Source organism: Crinia signifera, chromosome 3 (assembly GCF_055691185.1).
Source record: "Crinia signifera chromosome 3, ASM5569118v1, whole genome shotgun sequence".
In the NCBI taxonomy this organism is placed as follows: domain Eukaryota; kingdom Metazoa; phylum Chordata; class Amphibia; order Anura; family Myobatrachidae; genus Crinia; species Crinia signifera.
This window is the reverse complement of record NC_139219.1, coordinates 141928202-141949934: the sequence shown is the minus strand read 5'-3', so window position 1 is coordinate 141949934 and position 21733 is coordinate 141928202.

The window sequence follows — 21733 nt, the reverse complement described above, 5'->3', positions numbered from 1 at the left end:
ATGGTGTGCTTTGAATGTGGCAAGCATGTGGGGTGGGACAATTGATTGTAGTGCTGGAAAATTGGTTTGGCCGATGGTCAGCATGGCTGCTGCGGGTGTTTCTCAAGAAGAGTCCACCCTGTTCTGGATACTGGTACAGTTGGAAGGCCGGTAGATCTGGGCACTGGTAGACACTGGTAGTGAGCTTACCAATGTTGCTGCCAACATTGTTCCTCTGGGAGCTGAACACTGTATCTACGGGCACTTTATCCAACCTGCACTGTATCTAAACCCCACTATGCCCCACACTGTATATGACCTGTCCTGTATCTGACCCACACTATATCCCCCACTGTATCCAACCTGCACTGTATTCGACCCACACTATATCCCGCACTGTATCTGGCACACACAATATCCTGTGTCCTGTGGGCAGATACAGTGTAGTGGTACTAATATGTGAAGCCAGTACCGTAGGTACCCACTGTCCATTTTTTTATTATGGGGGCCACCAGTTTCCTTTCTGGCACACATCAAAATATCTACTTATGGCACTGGCATAAAGAACTCGGGGGTTATGAACTTGCATGTCCTATCATCTCAAAGGACAGCTCTTATCGCAAGATTTATAGAATACTAATGTGTGATGTTAAGTGTCAGGAAGCAAAAAGAAACGCTTGACGCATTCCGCTGAGTATATATTATATATTATATATATAGTCCTATATCACAAGCACCCGCAAGAGCACAAATTATATATATATATATATATATATATAAATTCAGTTACGGCACTCCATCCTCTTGAAACCAAGAATCTATAATGTGACAGCAACGTTTCAATACAACAACATATTTTCATCAGACTGATGAAAATATGTTGTTGTATTGAAAAGTTGCTGTCACATTAAAGATTCTTGGTTTCAAGAGGATGGAGTGCCGTAACTGAATTCTATGTATTGCCTAGTAATGCTGGCTTTACAGCCGTACAGCTGCAATCACAATGTGTTTGGACAAAGACAACTGCAATGGCTGAAAATACCTGTTTGAAATTGCCAGCTGGTGTTAGGCAGGAATGTGTCTCAGTAACTGTTGGCAGAAGCTAATCTGAAAATATAACCAAACAAGTAGCCAAATTGTCAGGACCAGTTGGGTGGTCATATTGTTATGAAGACATAGAGAAAGATTCATCAAGCATTGCATTTTGATGCCAATGCATCCTACACAGGCATAACAGCATTTTTTAATGCTGAATTCTTGAAAAAAATCTGTGCTTAGAATTGTCAGTTGCAAAGGTAGGACTTGTCAGTACCAGTCTGGTGAACGATTAAGAACCATGTTTAATAGCAAAGCATCAAAATGAACTAGCTTTCACTGAATAGGACATCGGGACAGAGGTGGAAATTTCAGCGTTGCAGTTGGTGAATTGCACAAGGGCCCACTGCAATAAAGAGGCCTACAGTTGGACTCAGTGGTGTTATTATGACTCAGGCTGACTCATTATAGTATGCTGCCACTGTGCTTCAGGCCATAGCTCATAAGAACGAAGGAATAACTTCTGCTCTACCATCCACTAGGCCCGGAGTGAAGAGAGAAGAGAATAGTGTGCCGAGCATTGCAAGGCACCACGCCCTAAGCATGGCGGGCCATGTGAGGGGCCGCATTACACTTTGATGGTATGCATGTCGACTATGTTGACATTTGGGACAAAAACTCATGTCGACCTTTTGACTGTCGACCTAGCCATTGTCGACCAAATGCTTATGTGGCCCTTTCAACTCTGTTGATCTTACCCATGTCAACCTATTTCATGTGTCGACCTAAGCCATGTCGACCTTCTTTGGCCAACCCAATGCATGTTGATCTAATATGAGTGGACCCGTGACCAATACCCAAGCACACACTGATTACAGGGCACATGCATGGAGCACAGCATTCCAGTAGCTGTAGTGCACACACACAGGCATCGACATAGCAGGCTGGTGGTTAGCTGCAGGCGACACACTGCAGACACTATGCTGCAGCTGCATAACACATGCTGGCACATCAGGGAAATCAGTTTGAAGGTGCCCATACACAGGTCAGATGCGGCTGCCTGTGGGGCATACTTGCCTACTTTTTGAAACTGCTTTCAGGGAGATTCCATACCTCCCAACTTGTGCATGGTTAAAATTGTGACCCGCCGCGCGGCCGACCCAGAATGGGGGGTGGGGCTACAAAAAGTGGGTGTGGTCTCCAGTAAAGTGGGCGTGGCCTAATGTAGAAACACCCATTTTCATCATTTTGGGGGCATGCCTCCTCCCTGCACTGAAGAGATGCCATGCACACAGCATCTCTTCAGCGATTACCGGTGATCTCTGCCCCCCTTAGGTACAGCGGGACAGTCTGCAATTAGCGAGACTGTCCAGCTGTAATTGGGAGGTATGAGATTCTAGAGAGTTTGCATGGCCCGCAGATGAGGGATCATGTCTTGCACAAAGGGGTCGTGGGCCAGCCTACACTAGCCAAAAAACAAGGGTCACCTGTACAAACACACACACAAAAAAAGCTGCTGAGGAAACACCAACCTGCATCCCAGGCACTCCTGCTCTTCCCGCAGCCTCTCCTGTGGGCTCCCAGCTGTCAGCCTCCGCACCAGCTGCTCTCCGTCTCTCACCGTCCTGGATGTCTCCAAGGTGCAGCTCCCACCATGCATGGGTCAGGGCAAGAGGGGAGGATCTTTTGCTACTGCCACTCCCACTGGCGAGAGAAAGCTGGCCTGGGCAGCTCTCATGCTAACTACTGCCAGGGGTGCATGGCAGGCCTATTAGGCCTGATCATGCCCCCATGGCGGACAGACTTGCACTGTGCGGTCTGGATTTTTAGATGGGAATTGAGTATTCAGGGGTATTGGGAGGGCTTTGCAGGGAATCGGGGGACTGTCGCCTAAATGGGAGCATCCTGCAAAATCCGGGAGTGTCGGCAACCTACTATCAGCCTACACACACACAGGGGTCACTACCAGCCTATACACACACACAGGGGTCACTACCAGCCTATACACACACACAGGGGTCACTACCAGCCTTCACACACACACACAGGGGTCACTACCAGCCTACACACACACACACACACACACACACACACACACACAGGGGTCACTACCAGCCTACACACACACACACAAGGGTCACTACCAGCCTACACACACACACAAGGGTCACTACCAGCCTACACACACACACACACACACACACACAAGGGTCACTACCAGCCTACACACACACACACAGGGGTCACTACCAGCCTACACACACACACACACACACACACACAGGGGTCACTACCAGCGGTACTCTTTACCTAGAAGGGCGCCCGTCGCGGGCATCGCGGGTACATTTATGTATGGCCGCGACGCGACCGACGCGATGCCCGCGATTTCCCATTGAAACCCATGTTAAATATGGAAATCGTGTCGGTCGCGTCGCGGCCGGCCATAAATGTACCCGCGATGCCCGCGACGCGATGCTCCCAATTTCCCATAGGAATCAATGTAAAAAGGCGCGATGGACCCGATTTTACTGTAAAATGGCTCAATGGACCCGATTTGGCCATAGAAATCAATGTTAAATGGGCCACAGAGCCCATTAACCCTTAAATGTCCCCCCCAATTTTTAACGCCACCCCACGATCCACGCGAACCCGAAGCGTGGCGAGCGCAGCGAGCCCGCGAGGGGCGGCGGTACGCGTCCTCCGACCTTTTCATGCCCTACTATCCACTAGGGCGTGGAGTGAGAATATAATAGTGTGGCGAGCGCAGCGAGCCACCGAGCCCGAAGCGTGGCGAGCGCAGCGAGCCCCGCGAGGGGACGCGGATACCTTCACAGGTAGACGCGTCCCCTCGCGGGCTTCACAGGTGTCGGCGTCGTCACGGACACCTGTGAAGCCCGCGAGGGGACGCGTATAACTGTGAAGGTATCCGCGTGCGCTCGCCACGCTTCGGGCTCGGTGGCTCGCTGCGCTCGCCACACTATTATATTCTCACTCCACGCCCTAGTGGATAGTAGGGCATGAAAAGGTCGGAGGACGCGTACCGCCGCCCCTCGCGGGCTCGCTGCGCTCGCCACGCTTCGGGTTCGCGTGGATCGTGGGCTGGCGTTAAAAATTGGGGGGGACATTTAAGGGTTAATTCTGCTTATTTGGGCTCTGTGGCCCATTTAACATTGATTCCTAGGGCCAAATCGGGTCCATTGAGGCATTTAACAGTCAAATCGCGGTCAATCAGCCTTTTTAACATTGTTCCCTATGGGAAAATCGCGGTCATCGCGGGCATCGCGGCCATCCCGATTTACCCGCGATGCCCGCGATTTTTACCCCCGATGACCGCGATTTCAATCGCTGGCGCCCTTCTAGGTAAAGAGTACCCTACCAGCCTACACACACACACACACACACAGGGGTCACTACCAGCCTACACACACACACAAGGGTCACTACCAGCCTACACACACACACAAGGGTCACTACCAGCCTACACACACACACACACACACAAGGGTCACTACCAGCCTACACACACACAAGGGTCACTACCAGCCTACACAACACCACACACAGGGGTCACTACCAGCCTACACACACACACACACACAAGGGTCACTACCAGCCTACACAAACACAGGGGTCACTACCAGCCTACACAACACCACACACAGGGGTCACTACCAGCCTACACAAACACAGGGGTCACTACCAGCCTATGCAAACACACACACAGGGGTCACTACCAGCCTATACAAACACACACACAGGAGTCACTACCAGCCTACACAACACCACACACAGGAGTCACTACCAGTCCCTGCATATACACACACAGGGGTCACTACCGTCCCACACACACACACAAACCGGGATCCTACCTACACATGAACAAATGCTCAGTGCCAGCCTAAAATTCATAGGGAACACACACACAGACAGAACAGTGTTAGGCTATACACACACACAGTGCATTCACACACAATGACATGGGTCAGTACCGGACTACATAAACACACACACACACACACACTGCCAGCTGTAATAGATACAACCATAGGTCACCAATACACACATTACGGTCAGTGCCAAGCTAAGTAAACACAAACAGATACAGTTACATAGCTGCCTACACACAGTTCCATCCAGTATGGAGCTTCTGTGGCAGAACAACATGCACTAACCTGGGACGGAGCACTAGTCCTGCTCCTCCCCCAGCCTCTCCTCCGAGCTCTCAGCTGGCCTGGTCAGCCAGTCTCCACACAGCTGCTTTCTGTGCAGGTCCCCGTCTCTCCCCCTCCTCTGTCTCTCCAGCGTGCAGCTCCTAGTTGAGGCGGTGAGGGGAAGAGGTCAGAGGGTCGGGCTTCACTGCTGCTGCTCGTAGTCTGAGCCTCCCTGCTTGTTGATTCTGCTAACAGGGCAGGCTCTCTCACGTGCGGCTCTCACACTGATGTTGCGACTTGCACGCGTAGTAGTTCCAAGTCCCGCCCACATCGCGCCGGACTAGCGCATGCGCAGTCCGGTATTTTTAGCTCAGCATTGAAATTCCGGGGGATTGGGGGGGCTTTGCGGGGGACCTGGAGAATGTTGGCCAAAGCGGGAGGCTCCCGCAAAATGCGGGAGAGTCGGCAAGTATGCTGTGGGGGCCCCCACAATTTTATTGTCCAGGACCCCCACAGACCTTAATCTGCCTATGCATACCATCTATATCCACATCTCTTCTCACTTGACTATCACAGACTACTTGCCCCATGCAAACTGCTCCTCTGCTTCCCTACATCTCAGCTGTATTGTGTACTAAGATTTGTGCTAATTGTTACCTCTGCTGTGTTTTATTCTTCAGTTACTAGTATGTTTAGTCTTGTGTAGAGATGAGCGGGTTCAGATCCTAGAGTTCCAAACCCCCCCCCCCCCCCCCGAACTTACCTGATCCGAGGCCGGATCAGAGGAGTTCGCCTGTACCCGCCATCTCTCCGAGTCCTAAATGCTAAAATGTCATCATCCCATGTCGGATTCTCACGAGACCCTGGGATATATAATCCGCGGAGATCGGCTCCATTTTCAAACAGGCTGGTGACTTCAGACAGGCGTGTCCGTGCTGTCTGCTGAGGGGGGTGAGGGGGAAACCTGCTGGAAGAGGTGGGAAGATTAATGCATAGAGGGGGCTGCTAGTGCTACAGAGGGGGCTGCATTATTTTAATTAAATAAAAAAATTCAAAGCAAAAAAAAAAGATTTTTTTAATTACTGCTGCCAGTGCCCAGTATAAGTACAGGGGTGCTGCATCAGTCCAGGGGTGCCCACATGTGTACTGTATCCATCCAGGGGGGCCCACATGTGTGCTGTATTTGTCGGGGTGCCCATATGTGTGCTGTATCAGTCCAGGGGTGCCCGCGTGTGTGCTGTATCGATCCAGGGGTGCCCACATGTGTACTGTATTTATCCAGGGGTGCCCGCATGTGTACTGTATCCATCCAGGGGTCCCTACATGTGTGCTGTATTTGTCCAGGGGTGCCTGCATGTGTGCTGTATCAGTTCAGGGGTGCCCGTATGTGTACTGTATCCATCCAGGGGTGCCCACATGTGTGCTGTATTTGCCCAGGGGTGCCCATGTGTGTGCTGTATCAGTTCAGGGGTGCCGGCATGTGTACTGTATCCATCCATGGTTTTGCCTATCTAAAAAGGATTTAGTCAGAAAGAGTGGATAAGAATAAGGCCCATTGTGAGGTGTTCAGAATAGACTGGAAATGAGTGGAGATGAATGCTATTGAGGTTAATAATAGCGTAGGAGGAAAAAAAAAAAAATTCTGTGATTTTAGTTTTTTTATGCTTTAAAAAAAAATCAGAACCCAAAACCCAAAAACCAAGAGGGGGTGTTTTGGCAAAACCCAGTAGAGCCCAAAACATGAAGGTAATCAGAACCCAAAACGCGAAAAGTGGCCAGTGCACATCCCTAGTCTTATGTAACCTGTATGGTTCTAATTATGTGCCCTATGTACGGCACTGCGAAACACTTGTGGCGCCTTATAAATAAAATGTAATAATAATGAAAATAATCCAATGCACATTCCAGTGCGCATTGGATCTTTATGATCTTATGTGCAGCACATAAGATCAATTGGAATTGGACCATCAGCGACACATCGCTGGTGCTTTTTAGCATCCACAATATGTCGCGACCAATTTCCTTTGTACTCCCCCGACAGCTCCCTGGGAGTTTTTTACATGCTTTTCTTGGCATGAAAACATGAAAATAGGACAAGCCGCCCTCCACGGGTGCCAGATGACGCTCTGACAGTGGGGATCCCGACAGTCAGTATCCCAACATCGGGATCCCGAGTGCCGGTGCTCCGACAAGGGGGATCCCGACTCACAGGGGCTATTCTTCCTTGCGGGGGTCCATGACCCCCATAGAGGTAGAATAGAACCTGTGGCAAATGTAGCGAGCCACCGTGCCCATAGCATGGCGGTCCCACACTGACCGCAGCCGCACAAGGCGGGGAGCACCTACAGTATCACCCCCATCCAGCACTGGCTGCCTAAAAGGAACAGAAGGAAACACCTACATATCACCACCCCATCCTCCAATACCCAGCGCCGCCGCATACACAGGACCCACTGCCTAACATTACACAGCTGCAGAGCCGCATTACCAAGCCTCCGCAAGGTAGGGAAACTTCTGCATTCAAACGGGGAATCCAGCATGCCTCACATACCCACATTACACCCACACCCGGCCCTCCCTCACCACCGGTATACCGGATTTTCACACATCCACAGCACGCCCAGAACCCTTCCATAACCCACCCAAAACATCCATCCCCCCTCCATTACCGGCACCACCCCCCACCCAAATGCAGCACCCGCACCCCCGCATCTCACACACCCGCACCACCCACATGTTCCACACCTGCAACTCCCCCACCTGCAAATCAACCATACCTGCCCCTCCCAGCCCCACCACACATCCTCCCCACCTGCAGCAACCCCGAACCTGACACCCCCTCACCCATGGAACTAGTACACCCACCCATGCTGCCCCCCCCCCCACCCGGATCTCCTCAACCTGCAGTATCCATGCATGCAGCCGCAACAACAGCACACCCACGCACTCATCCCTCACTCAAACACACTACCGTTACTGCTACACCCACAGCACCACCAAAAACTTCCCCTCACTGAAACGGTGCACCTGTCCATCTCCATCACGCAGTACCCCCGCAACAAGCCACACCAACTAATCACTCTTTATACCAACAAAAGAACATACATCTCCTTCACAATCAAACGCCCTTTTCAGCTTGAAAATTTTACCTCTAACTAAAGTACCAACACAGGTCATCCTCCATATAATAAAAAACACATTTCACACACTAAAGTCGTTCAGAGCCCCTTACGACGGTGTGAAGAGCGCCGTAGGACGAGATGAAGCACCTAGTTATACCAAAATTGCCTAGCCTACTGGTATGCCTAGAAGACTTCCAAAAATCAGATCTGCCTCCTGCCTCCCAGAAAAGGTGGGCAAGCCTCCCGCATGCCCCCGGACCTCAGCATCTCCAGTGCTCCGCCCTTTAAATACCACGATTTGCGGCTCGTCAGGGAAGGTGTGGGCTAAAATGAAGCAGAGCAGCTGGTGAACAATAAGTAAATGCAGTGCACTGCATCAATTTATTGTGGTAGGGGAGACTGCGGCTGCCCAGCTGTTTGGTTAAAAGATGAAAACACGGGGTTTGGCACTCGATTTTGCCCCCTTAGTCAGAAGCCCCATCCTCCATCCAGTGCCAGATTAGGGTCTAATTGGCCTGGAGCTGAAAATGATCAAGGGCCTATTATACGCAATAATAGGGGTTGTGGCCAGCACCTAATAATGTGGGGGGCGTGACCAGTGTTCTGGTTGGGTGGTCTGCTCATGGGTGTGTCTCTAGTTGTATAAATACTTTCAACTAATTTAAACCATAAAATTCAGGTAACAAAGTCCACAATTGTCAGTGAAGTAAGCAAAGACGTTGTTCATCCAAAGGGCGTATTTATTTGTTTTTTGATGTTGGTACAGAATCAAAAAGTTGATCCTCAATCAAGGGTACATAGCAAAATTCCTTATTTTTCTGTTGATTCTCTGGCCCTCTGGGAATCTACTGTGTTTCGCCGATAATAAGACACTGTCTTATTTATTTTTTTTATCAAAAAACACCATAGGGCTTATTTTTGGGGTAGGGTTCATTTTAAGCCCCCAGTCCTCCTTCTTTAAAATGCCTCCAGTCCTCCTTCTTAAAAATGCCCCCAGTCCTCCTTCTTAAAAATGCCCCCAGTCCTCCTTGTTTAACATGCCCCCAGTCCTCCTTCTTTAATATGCCCCCAGTCCTCCTTCTTTAACATGCCCCCAGTCCACCTTCTTTAACATGCCCCCAGACCTCCTTCTTTAACATTCCTCCAGTCCTCCTTCTTAATCATGCCCCCAGTCCTCCTTTAAATAACATACCGTCACAGTCACCAACAATAAAGAACTTTCCAGTTCTTCTTGGCTGTGCCACTTCTTTGAGCTTTGCTGCAGCCGCATGATGTGCACGGTGACGTCATGCGCCACCTGCAGAGCATCCCTGGGACCGGGAGCTGAAGCGGAGGTATGGTTAGCGGGGGTGGTGATGGGGTAAAATTTTGTGTCTGAACTCTGTATAAGGAAATTTTACTACGGCTTATTTTCGGGGTAGGGCTTATTTTGGACCAGTGTCCAAAATAAAGGGTAGGGCTTAATTTCGGGGTAGGTCTTATTATCGGGGAAACACGGTAGTGATCTGGCTGCCATATTGTGAACTACTGTATTAGTCTATTCTTAAAATGGAAATAGGAAAAAAGCAAAGGGTTTAGTATAGGGTGGAAAATGGCAAAGAGGTTGGCATATGCAAGGGCCTGGCACAGAAAAGAGGGACAATAAAATATACTTACCTTCCAGCGGCGGCTGTAGACTTTGGGCTTCAGTGCCGACCATGTATCGCCAGCACTGATGATATATATGTACACGCCCTCCAAATCTGGGTTACCCCCTTAGGGGTGATTACATTCTATACGGTCCCAGGAAAGTAGGCGGCACACATAAGGCTCCAAATTTATTAGGAAAAGTGCTGGTGCAGTTTAATGCATGCATATATAAATTACAAATGCCGACACAGGATGCAGGGAGATATATTGCCAGGTGCCCTCCAAAGGTGCACCCGCAGGACGCCGATGTCCTAAGATACTTGCGGCGTGAGGCGGTATTCCAGTCATAAAAAAAAATACTGAAAGCCAAAACTTGGTAGACAACATTTCAGCACCTTTTATGTGGTCACCTAAGTTCACCACACCATATACCCCTTATACAAATCATGCAACACAATAGTAACCCCCTAATACTGTACTTGCCTCTTACACATTATGCCACATGGAATGAGCCCAAATTCACACTTACTCAGGAATATGGTCCCAGGATTATGCAGGGACATTCCTGGGCTGGCCCAATTTACACCAGCCTAGTCCCTGCATTTTCTGGTGTGAAGGGGAGAGAACCCTCCCCCCCCCTTTAATTGGCTGTATTGTTTAACCATCTATATCTTCGGAACCAATTGACTCATTTACATGAGACTAGTATCATATTGAAGAACTTTTAAGTGGGCTTCAAATGATTTTGGTCCCATGAAACTGGGCCATTTGGTTCCAGAGAAATCTGCCCTCAAAGAACATGAACAGCCATGAAATTATCGGTTTAACCACAATATCTCTGGAACAATTACCCATATGAACCAGCCTGGTATCAGATTGAAGGACCAGTGATTTGGGTTCGAATGAGATCAAACGAGCTTCTGTGATGCCAGAGGGACAGCCGTCGGAACTGCATGGGGGTCGGAATTAGCGTGTCCCATGTTATCCTATGGGGAAAACGTTCCAGCTTTACCCAGCGGTATCTCTGGTTCCCGGGAGGCTAGCGATGCGGGGCTGGGCTCGTTGGAAAGCCCCAGTCCTCATCTACAAAATATTTGGAGAGTGGGCCTGGAACTGTAGCTCCATCAGGCCCATTGTTAATCTGGCCCTGCCTCCATCAAAAGCCTGCCCCTTTAACACACCTCCCAACTGTCCCAATTTTATCAGAACATCCTGTTTTTATGGGACGGCCAGACTGGCAGTGTCTTGCGGAGTGGGGGAGGCAGTTGGGAGTCCTCCCTGCTACCCTGCTTAGCAGATTCTATACACTACAGAGAGAGATGGGGTGATGGGGGACATATATTCGGGGAGTGCTGGTATAGGCCATGTCCCCTGACCAGGAGGCCGTGCTCCCTAATTTCAGAAGGTCTGCGCTCGTGTCCCTCTTCCACTGCCACCAATGTTGGGAGGCATGCCTTTAGACCGCTGTAAATCCTTCTTACGGGACATTAAAAGTTGCAAGGCATGCCATAATCATAGTCCCAGTCACACTGCTCCCTCTACCTCAGGCGTACATGTTTGAAATAGCACCCGAACCACCAGGGAGGGACTTTTATTGAATCAAAAACATGAGAGATGAAGATCTGCAGGAAATACCAAGTCAGGAACTTGGATGAATTTATAACCCAGATGTTCGGTTGGTTTTGGTTTTCTTGGGAAAAAATTGCACATCTCTAGTTGCAACCAGAATTTGTAGCAACTAGAGTCTGTAACATGTGCAGCAGAAGCTGGTTGACTGATACTTTATCTCCGAAATTACTGCCTTGCGGGTGATGAAACTCCTAGCTTCAGAAGTGTTTAAGTTTTGATAAACACCAATTATAGTATTTTCCATCATATAATTGTTTTTGGTTGGAACCTACACTGCTCATTTGGGATTACGTAAAAATCAGAATGGACTTCAGAGCGCTGGACCGGACAAACTCTGCCATTCTGGAGCTTATAGTGGTGTGTCCTGTTTGATGGGACTGTCTGTGACACCTGGGAGATGGAGGAGAGATTATAACCTCCATGTTTGGTCCGGGGATGTAGTAAAACTGGAATGGTCCAGGCCATATAAGCAGGCTGTAATTTCTCCCTTCCCATCTCCCTGGTGACAGGGGTCATATACATTCCCCCGAATGGGACACCCCCAAGATGGGGAAGTGCACTACAAGCTCCGGAATGGCAGAGTTTGCTGAATTGAGCCTGTCCAGTCAGTTTTCTGGGGCATGTATCCATTACGGTTTTTAACAAATCCCTGCTTATTCCCTCGTGCCGCACACCGTGATGCTGTGTGCCAGTGACGTGCGGTGAGGTCGCTGGCTGGTGAGGCAACTGCATCCACCCCCCACACACACAGACCCTTTGGAGCTGGCCCTGGTTCCTACAATATGAGGGACAATATGAGTAGGGGTCCACCATATATTAGGAACCAGCACCAGACTCCACTAGCAGTGGGTGTAATGCCATAGCCAGGGGACAAGCTTGATGGGGTCCCATGGCCAAAACATTACCCACCCTACTAGTCAGCCCAGACCAGGAGATCTTGAGGTGGGGGACCGCCCCAAATAAAGGGGAGCCCCAGGCTGAAGCCCAGGGCTATACCCCACAAACCTGGGCAGTGGCTGCAGGGTTGATAGCAGGGTAAAAAAATATTGTCCTTTACAGTGGGACTACAGGTCCCAGCAAGCCTGTCCCACATGCTGGAACTTGGAGAACCACAAGTACCAGCATCTGGGGCAATAAAAGCCTGTGGGTACCTAGAGGCCCCCTGTAAAATAAATTAAATGAAAACACAAACACAGTTTTTTATTTTTTTCATTAATCTGCATCTTCTTTGGTTCACCCAGGGGTTGGCGGCCTTTTAAGCTCTTTTGCATGGCCGCCATCTGCCAGGGCTTTTGCTGCGTCTTCAGCCTCAATAACTCTTCTCTGCCCCACCTGTGCCATCAAACTGTCTGACCCCTGTCTCATGCTGGCTACTATAGGCAGGGCTGGCAAGAGAATTTTTGGGCCCTGGTACAACAACTTCCAGGGTCCCATACGGAGGGGAGGGGGGCGTTCTTCTTCCTCTATATATATATATATATATATATATATATATATATGTATATATACATATACACACACACACACATCAATCATAGATAGTATCCAGGGGCGGATCCAGGAAAAAATTACAGGGGGGGGGGCGAACGGACGGACACACACCACTATTAATAAAGGGGAGTGCCGTTGTGTGAGCTGGTCTCTAGAAAAGGGTGTATGGCTTAATAAAACATGGTTGTGGCCTCAAAGGGGAATGTTGTACCCAGTGGCGCAAGTAGAAATTTTTCTTAGTGGTACCATAAGTGCCAAAAGTGGGACATGTGTCATCATGGGGCATGGTTATATGAAACTATACGAGACTACATGACAATACGGGCATGGCCACATTATGACACACGGTAATGCGGTTTACACATTATGACCCACACCATAATGCCCATTAATTATTATATCACATGCCATAATGCCCATTACATATTGGGGGAAATTTACCAATATGAAAAACCTAGTTTTTCGTATTGGTATTTCCCCTCCGACTGCATACGACTGTTTGAGTCGTATGCAAAGTCGTGTTCCGGAGGGGAAATTACAAAGCAGTCAGATACAACTGCTTTGTAACCCTCCGATGGTGTAATGATTCGTATTAGCGGCCGTATATACGGCTGCTAATACGAATTATTTCTAGCAGTCTGCACGGATCAGTCAGATCTGTGCAGGCTGCAACGTGTAAAAAAAAATAGAAAAATAAATACATTTAAAAAAAAAACGGCGTGGGGTCCTCCCCACAGCCGAAACCAGAACCAGGCTGACGGAGCCTGGAGCCGGTAATTAAAAAACAGGGAACCCGACAAATAGGGGTTCCCCGATTTTTAACAACCAGCCCCAGGCTCCAGGTCCGGGGCTGGTTCCCAAAATACGGGGGACAAAATGACTAGGGGTCCCCCGTATTTCAAGAACCAGTCCCAGGCACAACCAGCCAGCAGGGTACTGTCACAGCCGGGGGGAGACTTTTTATACAAGTCCCCCCGGCCAAAACATTAACCCCCTGACCGGTCAGCCTGGCCAGGGGCCCATGGGGAGTGGGGACCCCCCCAATGAAGGCCCCCCCCCCTCCAGGACTTACCTGACCAGGCTGAAGCCTGGTACTGTCCCTGATGCCCCTGGGCGGTGGGCATCGGGCTGATTATGGTGTAAAAAAAATAGTAATATATTGTTTTTTACTGTGGCACTACAAGTGCCAGCAAGCTGGGACTTGGAGAACCACAAGTCCCAGCCTGCTGGGCATTAAAGGGCCCGCTGGCACTTGTAGTTCCACAGTTAAAAAAATAGTACACAAAACACACTGACACACTTTTAAAATAAAACTTTAATACATACATTACACACATACTAATACTTACCTATCTTCTTTCCGTAGGTAGCCCTGGTCCTGATGTCCTCCAGTCCTGTGTCGGCGTTCCTCTTCATGTCGACGTCCTTCTTCAAGTCGACGTCCCTGTCGGCGATGGCGTCCGGTGTCCGGGTCCGACGAAATCCATGGAGGAACCTGTGAAAGGAAACCATACTCACCTGTCCCAGCGTGACGTAGTCCAGGTAAGTGTCTTGTCAAAAAAACAAACCGAACACCCGAAACCAGACCGAACATCTGAGCCGCACAGTGTTTGTTTACATCGTGCGGCTCCACCTCCCGAATGCCGCTATTGGCCGCCTTGCGGCCTAGCGGCCAATCAGGAGCCGCTAGGCCGCAAGGCGGCCAATAGCGGCATTCAGGAGGCGGAGCCGCACGATGTTAACAAACACCGTGCGGCTCCCTCAGTCCGGTCTGGTTTCGGGTGTTCGGTTTGTTTTTTTGACAAGACACTTACCTGGACTACGTCGCGCTGGGACACGTGAGTATGGTTTCCTTCCACAGGTTCCTCCATGGATTTCGTCGGACCCGGACACCGGACGCCATCGCCGACAGGGACGTCGACTTGAAGAAGGACGTCAACATGAAGAGGAATGCCGACACAGGACTGGAGGACATCAGGACCAGGGCTACCTACGGAAAGAAGATAGGTAAGTATTAGTATGTGTGTAATGTATGTAATTTTAAAAGTGTGTCAGTGTGTTTTGTGTACTATTTTTTTAACTGTGGAACTACAAGTGCCAGCGGGCCCTTTAATGCCCAGCAGGCTGGGACTTGTGGTTCTCCTAGTCCCAGCTTGCTGGGGAGGCTTGCTGGCACTTGTAGTGCCACAGTAAAAAACAATAGATTATTCTTTTTTTTACACCATAATCAGCCCGATGCCCACCGCCCAGGGGCATCGGGGACAGTACCAGACTTCAGCCTGGTCAGGTAAGTCCTGGAGGGGGGGGACCCCTTCATTGGGGGGTCCCCACTCCCCCAGGGCCCCTGGCCAGGCTGACCGGTCAGGGGGTTAATGTTTTGGCCGGGGGGACTTGTATAAAAAGTCTCCCCCCGGCTGTGACATTACCCTGCTGGCTGGTTGTGCCTGGGACTGGTTCTTGAAATACGGGGGACCCCTAGTCATTTTGTCCCCCCGTATTTTGGGAACCAGCCCCGGACCTGGAGCCTGGGGCTGGTTGTTAAAAATCGGGGAACCCCTATTTGTCGGGTTCCCTGATTTTTAATTACCGGCTCCAGGCTCCGTCAGCCTGGTGCTGGTTATGGCTGTGGGGGGGACCCCACGCCGTTTTTTTTAAAAAATTTATTTATTTTTCTATTTTTTTACACTGAAGCCTGCACGGATCTGACTGATCCGTGCAGGCTTAAAGCAAATAAGACAGGAAAATGGTGTTCTATTTTTCTGTCGTATTTGCGTGGGTGTTTCACACCACTTAGCAGCCGTATTATCAGTACGGCTGCTTAGTACATCAGGAATCACCATTCTTTTGAATGGTGATTTCTGTCGTATCCTATCGATGGTGTAGGACATTCGTATTTGTAAATACAAATACGAATGTTCCATCTTTAGGAATACGAATTGTTGTATTTTTGGGATTGTAAATCCCGAAAACACAAATTTGTAAAAAAAAAGGTGTATTTCTCCCTACGAATACACCTTTTTTCTACGAATCCATTTTGGTAAATGTCCCCCATTATGTCACACACCAAAATGCCTATTACATGTTACATGTTATGTCACATAAGTGCCGCTTACATACATACTAGTTGCCAGGAGCTACGAGCTTGATGCCAGGAGTTTTGTGCTTGTTGGCAAAGGAGTTTTCATGCTTTTGGCCATAGGAATATTACATGCTTGTTGCCATGGGGGGTTCCATGCTTGTTGCCAGGTGATGGGAAGTGTTTACATGCTTGACTAAAGGTGGCCATACACACGCAGATTTATCTGCAGATCTGCCTGGTTGGAACAAAAACCTGGTTATGGATGAGAGCAAATGACAGCTGACCATTTGCTTGGAAATGCTGGGAAACTGACAAACTGTCACTCATCCATAACCATGTTTTTGTTCCAACCTGCCAGATCTGCAGATAAATCTTACTAGTGTATGGGCACCTTAAGGGGAGATTACATGCTCGTGTCCCAGGGGACTCCCTCCAACCATGCCAGCTCATGCCCCTCTCCCCACACTGTAGCACTGTCAAGTGCAGCTGAGCTGCCTGAGCTACTATTTATAACTCAAATTCACCATAGGTCCAGGAGAAGAACCACCAGGAAGTCAGCATCCAAACTCCTCCGATGGGCACCCACGCTGCAGCAGCCGCCTCTGCTGCTCCACTGATGTCATGACAGGGCTGACCGACATACGTCTGTGTCCTACTGGCAGTGACTCCCGGACTCCGATCCCAGGCTGTGCTGTTCATTGGTGGGTGGGGGCAGTGTGGAGCATAATATGAAGGTGGACGGGTGACGTCCACGCAGTGGCTCCTCTGCACTGCACATATCATGATGCACATAACAGATCCCGACCAACAAGGGAGGGCTAACAGGCTGGCTGACAGCCGAAAAAAAAAAAAGTAAAAATAAAATAAAAGTAATAATCAAAGGGGGGGGGGGGGGGCACATGACCAGGTGCACACGCCCGCAAACCGCCCATGATTATATCTGTATATGTATTAAGCCAGGTAGGGCAGACTTTTTACTCAGCTCAAACAGTGTGTTCAGCGGCCAGCCTCCTGACTCTGAGCTCCTCCACTGCACCTTGGCCAGCCAGGCTGCAGCATCCGGTCCCTGCCCCAGGCTGCTGCAGACACTCAGACTCGCGAGATGATGACATCTCACTAGAGTGTCTGTGCTGAGCTCCGCAGCAGTGGAAGACTGCTGCAGCTGTCACTGCCCTCTGTCACTTACCAACATACAGACACGAGACCCTAGGTTCCTCCATTCTGTCCTGCCTATTTCTCCTACAGTATAAATGTAGGACTGCTCCTCTTAGGTATTAAGAACCAGACTGCCACAACAGCTGAACAGAATGGTGGGGAGGAGGGCACAGTGCTGTGCGGGTTCCGGAGCGTAACCGTAAGGTAACTTATGCCCACTAGAAAGATACAGAAAGGTGACCTGGGGCAGGGCTCAAACTAGGCTTTCTGTCACCTTGGTTGGCTATCTATATGGTCACACATATATACACATACCAGACCTTACTCTGGGCCCCATGTAGCGCTGCGAAATTTTGCAGCTCTGCGTGTGATTGAAACGATGCCTGCCGCTCATCCAGCTGGCTGTCTGCCCCCCCCCCTCGCAAGCTGTGTTCCCTGCATGGTTGTGAATGGATGTTTTGCATAAACATTCATTCCCAGCATTTGGTGTGTAGACCAAATCATTCACCGACTATCAAATGATGTGGAACAAGCACGCAAAACTAAGTCACTGTCAGGTCTCAGATGCATTAGTTTTGCGTGTTCCCTGTCCTGGAACAGGACAGGCAGCTGACATCCGGCATCACTGCCAGATCTCCATGGGAACACCCAGCATTTTGAACACCCATGAAATGATGGGCCCATACCCCAGTCCACCGCCCCATGCCCCCCGCCCGCACTGTTGTATGTGAGCACCCAGTGAATAATCCATTCGCCATTGGCTGCCCGTACACAGCACCTGCACACACATGCACACATTCATACAGTCACAATTAGATAGTATACACAAAGTACATATAGTGCCCCTTCCTGAGTCACACTCACCATTTAGGGTGACTCAGACTGTTGCTAGCTGGCCTCCACATGACACTGACTGTACAGAGCCATGTAGTCCCGTCCCTTTTTCGGACTACACTGAGTGCACTCCATATATAGGGGGTTATTCTGGTTGATTTGCAAGGCTGCAAATTTGCAGTCTTGCGAGTCCACCAAGCCCTGCCTTGTGAACGGTGGCCTGGCTGCCAGCCATTCGCAAAGGCGATACCCTCGCAGGGCCTGCGAATGAATGTTGCACAGTAATATCCATTCGCAGCCGAGTGGGATCCACCTACATCAATCGTTGGCCGGGGACCATTGAATGATGGCGAAGGTGCACGCATATAAAAGTGACTCTGAAGTCACTTACATATGCATGGACACTTACATCGGGAGGGAGTGGGCGGCCAGCTGACTTCTGGTGAGGTCAGCTGGCTGCCCAGGCACCCGCATCACCGGGGCATTTGCATGAAAACGCCCAGACGTTCCCATATGCAAATGGCCCGAGCCACCACTCCATGTCCCCCGCCCGCAAATTTGGGTGCGTGTGCCTAGCAAACACCCTGTTCACTGTGATCGCACGCATCTGGTGTATGCACATGAGCAGAAATTTCCCTGCGCATGTGCATAAGCCCACCATGGGAGCCACTGCAAATATTCTGGTACGTGCAAACGGAACAGAATAATGCCCATAGTGCCTGCTGTGGTTGAGATGGGGTGAGCTAACAATAACCTAACCCATGTGCTCCTGTTGATCTGGCTGTTGGGCGTATTGCATTACAAAGAATAAACTGAAAGTAAACTGCAGCTTGCTGGGACCTGTAGTTTATTTTCTGTTTATTCAGTAAAGTGTGCCCGGCTGCAGCAGGGGAGATAGGAGGTTGTGGCTCTGCCTGGGGGAGGTTACTGCTGGGGAGCTGGCTCCTACCTATCAACTACAGTGCCGCACAGGCAAGGCAGCAAGCACGATCCATATAGATATAGATTATAATGCTAGCCGCCATAGCTATACTGCCTAAAACCTTGGGGCCCTTTACAGCATTGGGGCCTGGTAAAGGTTTCGTATATTGCTGCCTTGACTCTTTCAATAAACATACAATTATAGAGATGATTCTTTAAAAAAAAAAAATAAGACATAATTTGTGTGGATGCCACATTAAAAAAAAATGATATTGATGTTGGAATATAAATTCAAATGTGCAAACAGCTTCAGCAGCAAAGGGGTTAATAACTATATACTTGCTTGCTGATTATTTCTTCAGAGACAACTTTTAGTCATATTCCATGTATACTGTACTGTAAAAGCACTTATTTTCGCGCAGCTTTAATTTTCGCGATTTTCGCGAGCCTTCCGTAATCGCGAAAATTAAAGCCGCGCGAAATATTTCCCTCCCTAAAGGGTGCATTTATCATTCTATAGCGATCCCGCCGTGATGACAACGCCGGGCATCGCATTGCGGTATCATCTGATACCGCAGGGATTTATCATTCTGGGGGTGCAGGACAGGGCTCCGATAGGAGCCCGTCCCTGCGAAGCCCTAACCCGGATGCCGGGGAGTCAGCGCATGCGCGGTTATGCGCTGACCCCCGCCGACCCCTCTGACTGCACTGCCCCGCTCGGCAGTGCGATGTGTAGCCATAGGCTACAATGGGCTATCGCCATATCAGAATGCCGATAGCCCAGGGGTGCAATGCCGGGCTGCCTGATGCTGATACATCGGGCAGCTTCGCATCCCCCATAGAAACCTATGGGGGATGCGACCGGTAGTTATTCGTGAAATTTTCCACTCGCGAAAACGCCGATTCCTTCATTATCGCGAAAATTACTACTCGCGAAATTAAGTGCTTATACAGTATATAGCTATAAGTCCTTTCAACCACTTACTCGTTCTTAGGAGGTTATTCAGATTAGTGTGCAAAAACAAACTCCTTCATTAATGGACAAAACCTTGCAGGTGGGGCCAGGGGCATAACAAGAACTTTGTGGGCACCCCCCACCCCCACCCCACCAACTCAGGTCTTCACTAGAGTTGGCATGTCTAGAGCCACACAGGAGGTGTGGTGTTGCCTATCATTTTTACGTTGGCCCAGAAAGCAACCCATTCCTCAATGAATACTTTTCTTTCACAGTAATCTTTATTAAATCAGGTTCTGAGCAGTGACGGGTACGATGGGGGATTGGGGTCACTTGCAGTGGCAAACACAGGATTTTTAGAGGGGGGTTTCCAAATATCCAAAATCTCCTAATGTGCAGCACACTGGAATAAGTACGGGAATCTGGAGGAGCAGTAACAGCCCTGAAAATTGGTCTTTTTATACACAGGAGACTGTATTAATATTTAACAGTATAGATATTATATATATAGCCTAGGCTGTTTAAAATAAGATAAGTGGCCAGGAAAACGTTAAACATATGATAAATAAATAAATACACAAACATAATATAACCAATACTGAACTTTCTAATCTCACAATCTCTCACTTCATGGTTAGGCTCCTGTCTCTACCTCCTGGCAGCTGCTCTCTGGTCCATTGCGATGTTTGAGGGCTCAGATCCACACATCAGTAAATGTGGTAGAAGAAGCTGGTACACTAGGCATGTGCAGCAGCTCTGTTCTGTCCCTTAAACCCCATACACACGGGGGAGATATATTGCTCAGCAATATATTGCTAGCAATATATTACTGAGCAATATATTGCTCAGTGTCCCCTTTCCCCCCCCCCAGAAAGTTATCCCCCCCCCCCCCCCCGATTGCGGCTTCCCCCCCTGACCGCAGCATTTAAATGGCCTTATCTGCAGATCTCCGGGGAGGGGGCAGGGCTAAAGTGTCATAATTGCGTCATTTAGCCCCGCCCCCTCCACGGAGATAGGCAAAGTGAGTAACTTTCCTTCATGGGGGCAGGGCTTAATGATGTCACGTTTAAGCCCCACCCCCGAACGCCTGCTGAAAGTCTCCTCTCCGGGCTTCTCCCGGAGAGGAGCTTTTAAAAGTCGGCAACCCTGAGCTATTGTTATCATAATTTAAGGCACTTGCAAAGGGGTGGGGGGTTTCCAGGAAACAGAACCCCCCCCCCCCTGCATTTGCCTATGCCCTGGACTGCATGGTTACTGTGCTTCTGTCCATTGCAGAGGGGTAGGACTATATATTTATCTAATCGCTCTCATATTTGTATTTCTTTCTTTCTCCCTCGCTCTTAGTCTTACTCATTCTCACTCTTTTGCACACATTATCTCACATACTATCTTTGTATTTCATTCTGTCTCTCATATATACATCAATACACGTCCACTTTCATATATATACACTGCCTCTCACATACATAGCCTCTCTCATACACCTCTGAGCTCATATATACATCCATTTATATATATCTTCCTCCCTCATACATACATACATACATACATACATACATACATACATACATACATACATAAATACATACTGTACATACATACATCCATACACTGACTATAACATACATACATACATACATACATACATACACACATACATACATACTGTACATACATACATACATCCATACACTGACTATAACATACATACATACATACATACATACACACATACATACATACTGTACATACA